Here is a 10,593-nt window from a genome sequence, read left to right as displayed (position 1 = left end):
ACCCGAATGCGGAAAGTAAAGGTTAATCTGGAAAGGTACAAGTTAATCAGGGAGAGTCTGCATAGATTGGTGAAGGGAAGTTTGTAAAAACTCACTGACTCAGCTGTTCTCCCAGGGTCTGTAAGCCGTAAAGGTATATTACTGATGCTTCATGCCTGAGCTCTTCTTCAAGGTATAAGCAAGGGACAGGAAGTCAAAAGAATAAAGATTGAAGGAGCCCAGACCAACAAAAAGTGTTGATTGGATATGATAAGAGGAGAGGTGAGAATTGATTTTTGGCTCAGTGAAAGGAGACAGAGGGAAAAGAGAAGAGAGAGAGAGAGAGAGAGAGAGAGAGAGAGAGAGAGAGAGAGAGAAAGTGAGCTGGGGGAAAGGCAACTGGGATTGGTTTAACAGAAAATGGAGAAGTTGATGTTAATGCCATCTGGTTGGAGGGTGCCAAGACATAAGATGAGGTGTTGTTCCTCCAATTTGCAGGTGGTCTCAGTTTGGCAGTGCATGAGACCTTGGCCAGACATTTCAACAAGGTAATGGGACAGAGAATTGAAATGGGTGGCTGCTGGGAGATCCACCCTATTGTAGCAGATAGAGCCAAGGTGCTCAACAAAGCAATCTCCCAGTCTGTGCCCAATCTCTCTGATGAAGAGGAATCTACAATGGGAGCACTGGATGCAGTAGATAACCCCCACAGTTTCACGAGAAATGCTGCTTCACTTGGAGTACTGTTTGGGGCCCTGAATGATGGTGAGGGAGGAGGTGAGAGAGAGAGAGAGAGAGCATCTCCAGCGGTCACAGGGTAGGTGCCAAGAAGACGATTGGTTGGGGGGGGGAGAAGTGGACAAGGGGGGGGACCCTTTTAGCAGCTCCTGTGGTCACAGAATTCTTTAATGTGGTGACAAAGAAGATCAATAATGCAATTAACGTTAATTTTAGCAAGGCTTTTGATGTCTCTCGCAGACAATCAGTCAAAAATGGTAAAAGGCTCTGGGATCCATTAACTAGCAGCACATTGGATCCAATGATGGCTTAGTAGCAGGAAGGAAAGGATCATAATTGAAGACTGTGTTTGAGTCTGGGGTCAGTCCTTGATTCCTTGATTGTTAATTTAGATTTAGATCCAAGTATAGGAGTTAGAATAAACTCAAACTTATGGAAAAGTTGTCCAAGTTCAATTTTATTATCATCTGACTGTACATATACAACCCAACAAAACAGCATTTCTCCAGACCATGGTGCATAAACATACAGACACAAAATACATTTCTCACACAGAATAGACAACACTTTCCTTATTCTAAGATATCCTAATTTCAAACTATCATCTTCCAAAGAGTGAGCTGTGATATTCCAAATTTTAATCTCTTTATCCAACAAATCAAACTCTGTGGCTGTTGCTCTAAGTACTTTTATTTCATTGATAAACAGATAAACATTTTTCATGGCTTTGCATTAAGAATTTTGTAACAATGAATAAAGTATTTACTGTATGATCGAGATATAAAAAGTATTCAAAGATACAAATGATGCAAAAACTTTAAAGAGATATTTAATGGTTTTTAAAGAGATACAAAAATTCAAAGAAAATTTTCTTGTGCTCACGCTTCCTTCACATCTTGTAGAATGAAGAGCAAACTGCTAGTCTGGGTGGATATTACGACATATGACATCATAGTCACTATGGTAACACTACAAACAATAGTTCTCTGAAAGAGGCAGGCATAAAATTAACTAAGAATCAAAAACACAAGGTTTTAATCTTTACAAGCAGCACATAAAAATTACATACATACATAGAAATATACCATAAAATAAATATGCATAAATACTCCTGAATAATTTACTCAGCTTCATTTAGAAGATACCTAAGGTTACAGGAGACCATTCATCTATGTCCCAGTCTGTGGGAAGAAGCTATTTCCCAGCCTGGCAATGCTGATTTTGATGCTCCTGTACCTCCTTCTTGATGAGATCCTGTGTGCTTGATGGAAAGGGTCCTCAATAATTTTCTGAGTCCTATTTCAGCAAAGCTCCCCTCATCCATACAGTTGATGTGGGAGAGTGAGGCTTCAACAAAAAGTGACCTGAATTGACAGGCTTCATAATAAAAAAAGAAGCTGGAAACGCTGGGACATTTGTCCCTGGGGCGCAGGAGGCTAAGAGAGAACCTTATAAAAGTTCATAAAAACATGAAGGTAATTCATCAGAGCCTTTTTCCCAGGGTAGGGAAATCCCAAACTAGAGGGCCTGGATTCATGGTGAGAGGGCAAAGATTTAAAAAGGGCTGGAGGGGCACCATTTTCACACAGAGGGTGGTGGGGTTGTGGAGCAAGTTGCCTGAGGAAGTGGTAGAGGTGGGAAAAACTGTAACATTTAAAAGACATCATGACATGGAGGAGAAAGGTTTAAAGCAGTGGTTTTCAAACAGCCCCCCAAAACTCACATTCCACTTTAAGTAATCCCTATGTGATTAGTAAGGGTTTACTTAAGGTGGTATGTGAGTGGAAAGAAAAAGGTTTGGAAACTAATATTTTAATTGTCTCTAATTGACTAATTAGTTCACGGTTTCATAACTCAAAAGGAAATGGACCAATGACAATTTTTCACAAGCAAAATATTTCAGTAATAATTAGGTCCAGATCAGTGATTCTCAACCTTCCCTTCCCACACACATCCCACCTTAAGTAATCCCTTACTATTCATAGAGCACCAATGGCATGAACTCCAAAAAGTTGGGTTGCAGGTATAACAGGTTATTAAGAAGGCAAGTTGAATGATGGCCTTCATCGCTAAAGGAATTAATTCAACAGCGGGGAGGTAATGCTGCAACTGTACAAGGTACTGGTGAGGCCGCACCTGGAGTACCGTTTACAATTCTGGTCTCCATACTTGAGGAAGGATATACTGGCCTTGGAGGCAATCCAGAGGAGGTTCACCAGGCTGATTCCAGAGATGAGGGGGTTGACCTAGGAGCAGAGACTAAATTGCCTGGGATTATACTCACTCGAATTCAGAAGAATGAGAGATCCTATAGAAACATTTAAAATTATGAAAGGGATAGATAAGGTAGAAGTAGGAAAATTGCTTTCACTGCTAGGTGAGATCATAACTCGGGGACACGGCCTCAAGATTCAGGGGAGTAGATTTAAGACGGAAATGAGGAAAAAGTGTTTTCCCAGAGAGTAGTGAATCTGTGGAATTTTCTGCCCAGGGAAGTGGTTGGGGTTCCTTCATTAAACATATTTAAGGTTCAGTTAGATAGATTTTTACATAAAAAAGGAATTAAGGGATAATGGGGTAAAGGCAGGTGGGTGGAGTTGAGTCAACGATCAGATCACCCATGATCTTATTTAATGTCAGAGCAGGCTTGATGGGCCAAATTGCCAACTCCTGCTTCTATTTCTTATGTTCTTATGTTCTTAACCATGTATATCTTTGGGAGGAAACCAGACCACCAGGATTAAACCCACGCAGACCCGAGTAGAATGTATAAACTCCTTACAAACAGTGGCAGATTTGAATCTTGGTGGGTGGCGCTGTAATAGTGCTACTCTGACCTTAACATTGAGCAGTCTGTCCTAATCCACCATCAAAATTAACCCTTTTCGATTTAAAATCTCATCCTGAGGACCAGACCGATCCCTTGCCATAATGGCATTATGATCACTAGATCCAAAACGTTCCCTTACACACACTTCCATCACCTGCCCTGACTCGTTCCTTAATAGGAGATCCAGTATTGCACTCCCGCTTGTCGGCCCCTCTATTCTTTCTTTGGCTTGGCTTCGCGGACGAAGATTTATGGAGGGGTAATGTCCACGTCAGCTGCAGGCTCGTTTGTGGCTGACAAGTCCGATGCGGGACAGGCAGACACGGTTGCAGCGGTTATTAACCTACACCCCTGGTACGTTTTAAAAGATAGGAGGAAACCGGAGCTCCCGGGGAACCCATGCAGACACCGGGAGAATGTACTAACTCCTTACAGACAGCACGGGATTCGAACCCCGGTCCCAATCGCTGGAGCTGTATAGGTGTTGTGATAAGCGCTATGCCAACTGTGCTGCCCTTAAAGAAACTTTCCTGAATGTATTTGACAAAATCTCACAGTGTGGGAGACCCAGTCAATGTGTGGAAAGTTAGAATCACCTACTATCACAACCTTATGTTTCTTGCAATTATCGGCTATCCCTGTACAAATTTGCTCCTCAATTCCTGCTCTCCGGTAGTTTATGAGGGCTAAGGAAAATACTGGAGGAAAGAGGACTAGATAATAGAAGGAAGAAGCTGAAGAGAACCGATACATAGTGGGAGTGATGGTATAATTAAGACTGGCGTTTAGAACCTAGAACTACATCACAGGAACTGGCTCTTCTGCACTGAACAGGACACCCATATTAAAACTCCGATGCTTGCACATGACGCAAATCCTCTCCATCCCTGAAAATTCAGGTGTCTCTCTCGAAAACCTCTTGAAAGCTACGGATATATCTGCTTCCCCCAGCACTCCTGACTGCCTATTTCAGGCACTGTGTAAAATCCTGCCATGCACATCTACTCGACACTCCCCCACTTCCCTTAAACATATTCTCTCGTATATGATATTTTTATCCTGGGGAAAAGGATTCATACAGTCTACCTCATCTGCACCTCTCATAGTTTTATAAATCTCTACCTTTTGTGATTTTATAAACCTCTCTCACCCTCCACCACCCCCCGCCCCAACTTGATGTTCCAAGAAAACAACTCAAGTTTGTCCAAGCTCTCACCACAGCTTGTAGTCCCGATCCAAGCTCCATTTGCTCTGTATCTGTACTGACAATAACCACACCAGCAGTGCGAGTATAAGACAGCTTTAATGAACTAATATGTACACTAAGAGGTCTTGTCTCTCTGCAAGACGAACCTGGAAGGCTAGACAGTAGCTCTGGACTGCTTTATATAGTGGTGTAATTACATATCACCACAGTATCCTCTCCAAAGCCTCTGGGAAACGGGGGCGAACAGATTTATCACATTGCCTATGACAACAGGGTAGGGCTAGAAGATATCATCTGCTTTTAGCTTCCTTGTGCTTTGGGGATGATGGATGTACCTGAAGAGGAGAAAGGAAAGCACCAGAACGTGGCAAATTCCACAAAAGTTTTATCATTGATAAATTCTGACCATGGGAAATTGAGATGCCATCTTATGTTGTGGAGATAGATTTTGGCCAGAGCAAACAACTTCATGGTGAATAATTTAAAAGAGTTGATGAGTCATTTTGATTGATCAAGATGGCCTTGTATTACATTGACTTGTTAATGGAAGTATTTGAATGTCCCATTAATCAGTCGAGGTGAACTGTTGCCTTTGGGTGATATGTTCTCTCTACACAACCTGCGAATTTGTGTAGAGTTCCGAAGGAATATTTACTCTGAATATGGTGAAAAATAAAATGTTCGGATTATAGATTGTGGCTACAATCTATTTAACACGTTACATTTGATTGGGCAGGCTATGTCTATTTTCCCTCGAATAAAAGATTCAGGATTCCTTTATTGTTCATGTAAATGTAATATTACACAAAATTTCCTTCTGCCAGGTGTAGGACAGTCAAAGAATCACGATTAGTGATGCCCAGCGCTGCTTTCAGCATGAGAGAAATTGAAGCAAAGGAGAGGCTCTTCGATGTGCCCTTCGGTTTGTCTCCAGCAGTCCTGCAGTCTCTGCAGCTACACAGTCTCCTGTTCGATTCATGGGCAACCTGAGGTCCAGATCCAGCACGATTAGTGAGCCTTCAGAGGAGGTGGTGATGTGAAAGTGACATGCAAAGTTAAAATCACGTAAAGTTATGAGAGGCACAGCTAAGGTAGACAGCCGGAGTCTTTCCTTTACCTGTATTCCCACCTCATGTTCACCTGCCATTTCTTTTCTCCAAATTCTCCCTCTGCTTCCTCATCTTTTCAATTATACTCTTCCTCTTTTTCTGCCAAACCTTCCCTTTCACCTTCCGATCCTATCCTTCTAGCCCCCACTTGTCCCCTCAAAAGCACGGATATTTAAGAAACACCAAGGCTTCTGCTGAAGTATTGACTATCACCACTGACCACCAAGATTCGGCAACCCTGAGATGGACACAATGGTAGCCAGGAAAGAACTTAGGAAAAGGATTTAGGAGAGCTCGAAGGAGCCATGAGAAGGCCTTGGCCTGTAGGATTAAGGAGAATCCCAAGGGGTTCTATGAGTATGTGAAGAACAGAATGATGACAAGAATGAAAATGGGGCCACCAAAGGATAAAGGAGGCAACATGTGCCTGGAGGCGGAGGAGATTGGGGAGGTCCTAAATGAATACTTTGTGTCAGTATCCACAAGAGAAAAGGACCTTGATCATGGTGAGGTTGAAATTGCACAGGCTTGTGTGCTGGAAAAGGTGGAGATTAAGGAAGAAAAAGTGTTGGATCTTCTTAAAAACATGAAAATTGTCCCTGGGGCTGGATGCGATATGCCTCAGGCTGCTGTGGGAAGTGAGAGAAGAGATAGCTGGGGGTAGTAGCTATGATCTTTGAATCCTCTTTGGCCACAGGGGAGGTGCCGGAGGATTGGAGAATGGCAAATATGGTCCCCTTGTTTAAAAAAAGGTAATAGGGAGAATCCTGGGAATTATAGACCAGTGAGTCTTACATCAGTGGTGTGCAAACGAATGGAGAGGATTCTTAAGCATAGAATCTATGAGCATTTGGAGAAGTACCGCCGACTTAAGGATGGTCAGCATGGTTTTGTGAAGGGAAGGTTGTGCCTCCCAAGTCTATTTGAGTTTTTTGAAAAGGTAACAAAAGAAATTGTTGAGGATAGGGTGTGGTCTAGGTGGATTTTAGCAAAGTATTTGGCAAGGTCTCCCATGAGAGACTCATCTAGAAAGTTATGAATCACAGGATCAGTGAAAAATTAGCTGTATAGGTAAAACATTGGCTTGTAGGATGAAAGCAGAGAGAAGTAATGGAAGGAAAATATTCTGCCTGGAGGTCGGAGACTAGTGGGGTGCTGTAGGGATCTGTTCTGGGTCCCCTGCTCCTTGTGATTTTTATAAATAACCTGGATGAAGATGTGTAAAGATGGTTCAATAAGTTTGCAGATGATATGAAGGTTGGAGGAGTTGTGGAGGGAGCTGAAGGCTGTCGAAGGTTACAAGATTATATAGACAGGATGCAGAGATGGGCAGAAGAGTGGCAGATCGATTTCAATGCGGTTAAGTGTGAGTTGATGCAATTTGGAAGGACTAACCAACAGGCTGAATACAGGGTTAATGGTCGGTTACTTAAGAGTGTGGATGAACCGAGGGATCTTGGGGTTCAAATCCATACATCCCTCAAAGTTGCTGCACAGATTACTATGGGATGCTGGGCTTCATTAATAGGGGAATTGAATTCAGAAGTAGAGGGATCGTGTTACAACTCTACAAATCTTTGGTAAGACCACACTGAGAGTATTATGTTCAGTTCTGGACACCTCATTATAGGAAGGATGTGGAAGCTATGGAGAGGGTGCAGAGGAGATTTACCAGGATTTGCCTGGATTGGGAAACAAGTCTTATGAGGCAAGGTTAGCAGAGCTGGGACACTTCTCTCTGGAACAAAAAGGATGAGAGGAGACTTGATAGAGGTCTACAAGATCTTGAGAGGCATAGATAGGGTGGACAGGGCAGGATCAGCAAACACCAGGGGACATATGTACAAAGTTAAGGGAGGGTGGTTTAGGGGAGTCATCAGGGGTAAGTTTTTTTTAACACCGAGAGTTGTGGGTGCCTGGAATGCATTGCCGGGGATGGTGATGGAGGCTGAAACATTGGGGGCATTAAAGAGACTCTTAGACAGACAAATGGATGAAAGGAAAATAGATGGTTATGGGGTAGGGAGGGTTTGGCACTTTTTTTGGGGAAGGGATGCATGGGGCAGCACAACATCAAGGGTTGAAGGGCCTGTAATGTGCTGTATTGTTCTACGTTCTATGTTCTAAAATTTTGATGCCTCAATGCCTGAAGGTCATGGGTCACTGTTAACAGAACATAAAGCAACCTTTCCATGTATATCAATTTAGATGAGTTCTATATGGGTTGCACAGTTTAAGTAGTTGTTACACCATCCACCTGGGTTTGAATTCAGCGCTGTCTGAAAGGAGTTTTTATGTTCTCTCTAAGGCCTATGTGGGTGTCCTCTGGATGTCCGGTTTCCTCCCACCCTCCAAAATGAATGGGTTTAATTTGGATGCAGTTGGGCAGCACTGGTTTCAATGGCAGGCATCAGCTTTGACCATGTAAATATTAAAAATAACCAGATGGATTCTTAATGAGATGAACCCGTGCTTTCACACACACCGTTATTTATATTTATTTACACAGGTATGCTTAATTATTTAATGTTAAATTCTTCAAATTGTGGCACTTGAGTCTTGTCTCCATGTTGTTAGCCGAGGTCCAGAAACACTCCCACTATTAGGAGGAGCCAATGTTATCTTCCTCTGAATATTCCCTCCATCCCTCTGGCGACTTTGCTTTGGTTAATTTGATGCTTTCCCATATTGTGGCCGGTTAATTGATGATGTGGTGAATTAACTACAACTAAACAGTGTTCTTGATAGTTCCACTGCATCCCCAAATTAACCTGCCACTATCATCTCCTTCACATTGCAGCTGTAATTGCACATCCACTTGTATTTCTGCTGTTTCCTCAACTTGAATAATTATGACAAACCCACAGGTTGGGTTTGGGAGAAAATCCAAAGTTTGAAGAGTTGTCTGTATCAAGGTCGCTCTGAATGTCTTTGTTCCATTTTTCCCTTTTATAATCTGGCAATGTTCCCATGGACATGATAGAAGGATCCACCGGGATGGTTTATTCAGGAATAAGAACTGGTGCAGCTGGGCCCAACAAATTTGTTTTTGATCTTGGCATCTTGACCTTGGAGGAAGAATGGTTTTGAGTTCTCACCTTGCTCCAAGACCTCTGTGAAGTTCTAAAGTTAATAATAGAGAAGGAAGCCATTCAGCTCAAACCATCTGTGATAGGCTGAGAAGGAGCTAGCCAATGTAATCACACCTTAAAGCTCTGGACTTGTAGACTTCAAGCTCAGAACCAAAGGATGAGGTTTCTGCTTCGACCACCCATTCAAGCAGCGAGATCCAAACCGTCACCATCTTCTGCATGAAGAAGTATAAAACAGCAAATTTAGCGTGACGGAAGAACTCACCAGAAGGCTGTGTACAGGGCTAATGGTCAGTTATTTAACATGTGGATGAACAGAGGGACCTTGGGGTGCAAATCCATACATCTCTCAAGGTCGCTGCACAGGTTGATAGGATAGTTAAGATGGCCTATGGGATGCTGGGATTCATTAATAAGGGGATTGAGTTCAGGATTAGAGAGGTCATGTTACAACTACAAATCTTCAGTGAGACCACACTTAGAATATTGTGTTCAGTTCTGGTTGCCTAATTACAGGAAGGATGCGGAAGCTATGGAGAGGGTGCAGAAGAGATTTACCAGGATGTTGCCTGGATTGGGAAACAAGTCTTATGAGGCAAGGTTAGCAGAGCTGGGACTTCTCACTTTGGAAAGGATGAGAGGAGACCTGATAAAGGATGAGAAGGATGAGAGGAGACATGATAGAGGTCTACAAGATTATGAGAGCCATAGGTAGGGTGGACAACCAGCACCTGTTTCCTAGGGCAGGATCAGCAAACACCTGAGGACACATGGACAAAGTGAAGGGAGGGAAGTTAAGGGGAGGCATCAGGGGTAAGTCTTGTTGGGGATTGTGGTGGGAAGCTGAAACACTGGGGGCATTTAAGAGACTCTTAAGTACATGGATGAAAGGAAAATAGAGGGTTATGGGGTAGGGGGGGGTTTAGTACTTTTTGTTAGGAAGGGATATATGAGTCTACACAACACTGAGGCCAAAGGGCCTGTACTGTGCCTTCCTGTTCTATGTTCTATGACGATGTTATTACATCATGAGTTGACGTTAACACGCACATATGCTGGTTAAAGTCAGGGAGCAAAGCTTGTTGGAACGTAAATACCAGTATTGTGAAATCTATAAAGTATGATGGTAAACAGAAATGTTACCTTAGTAAGTTCATGTTTTACTGCTCCCCTACTGACAGCGAGGAAATAAAGAGAAGTTGGCTGTGCTATTCTCCAAGCACAGGTAAGGTATTCTGTTTTAACTGCAAACTGTTTTCAAGTGAAGACCAGGCTTGATTACTTGACAATACCTGTCAGAACGTGATTACATGAAAGCACTTCTGGAAAGGGTTGTTGCTACAATTAAATTTACATTATACATAGTACAACGATACAAGATATTTATCGTAACTTAACATCACTTTATTCTATTCGATAAAGGGTGGGGCAGGGGTGCAAGGTCAGGGGGAGCCTTACTAAAGCTCAGCCTAGGGATCTAGGTGGCAGTTAATTCGCCACTGCCACCAGCACTGTGCGTCTTTGGAATGTGGGAGTAAACTAGAGCACCCAGAGGAAGTCCATGTGGTCACAAGGTGAATGTACAAACCCCTTACCATCAGCTGTGGATTCGAACCCAGGTTGCTGGTGTAATAGCTA

The 10,593-nt window shown here is 42.8% G+C and overlaps 1 long non-coding RNA gene across 2 annotated transcripts in view; it reads right to left on the bottom strand.

Moving 5' to 3' along the window:
- Window positions 1-1,158: 1,158 nt before the first annotated feature.
- Window positions 1,159-10,593, bottom strand: part of LOC138755795 (uncharacterized) — a 34,227-nt gene continuing 24,792 nt past the window's right edge. For both annotated transcript variants that reach the window (XR_011352564.1, XR_011352565.1), the window contains exon 3: window positions 1,159-9,170. This is a non-coding gene — a long non-coding RNA (uncharacterized lncRNA). The remainder of the gene's footprint in view (window positions 9,171-10,593) is intronic.

This window comes from Narcine bancroftii, chromosome 2, assembly GCF_036971445.1.
Source record: "Narcine bancroftii isolate sNarBan1 chromosome 2, sNarBan1.hap1, whole genome shotgun sequence".
Taxonomy (NCBI): Eukaryota; Metazoa; Chordata; class Chondrichthyes; order Torpediniformes; family Narcinidae; genus Narcine; species Narcine bancroftii.
Note: the sequence above shows the minus strand (reverse complement) of the source record. Positions and strands in the feature narration are given on the sequence as shown.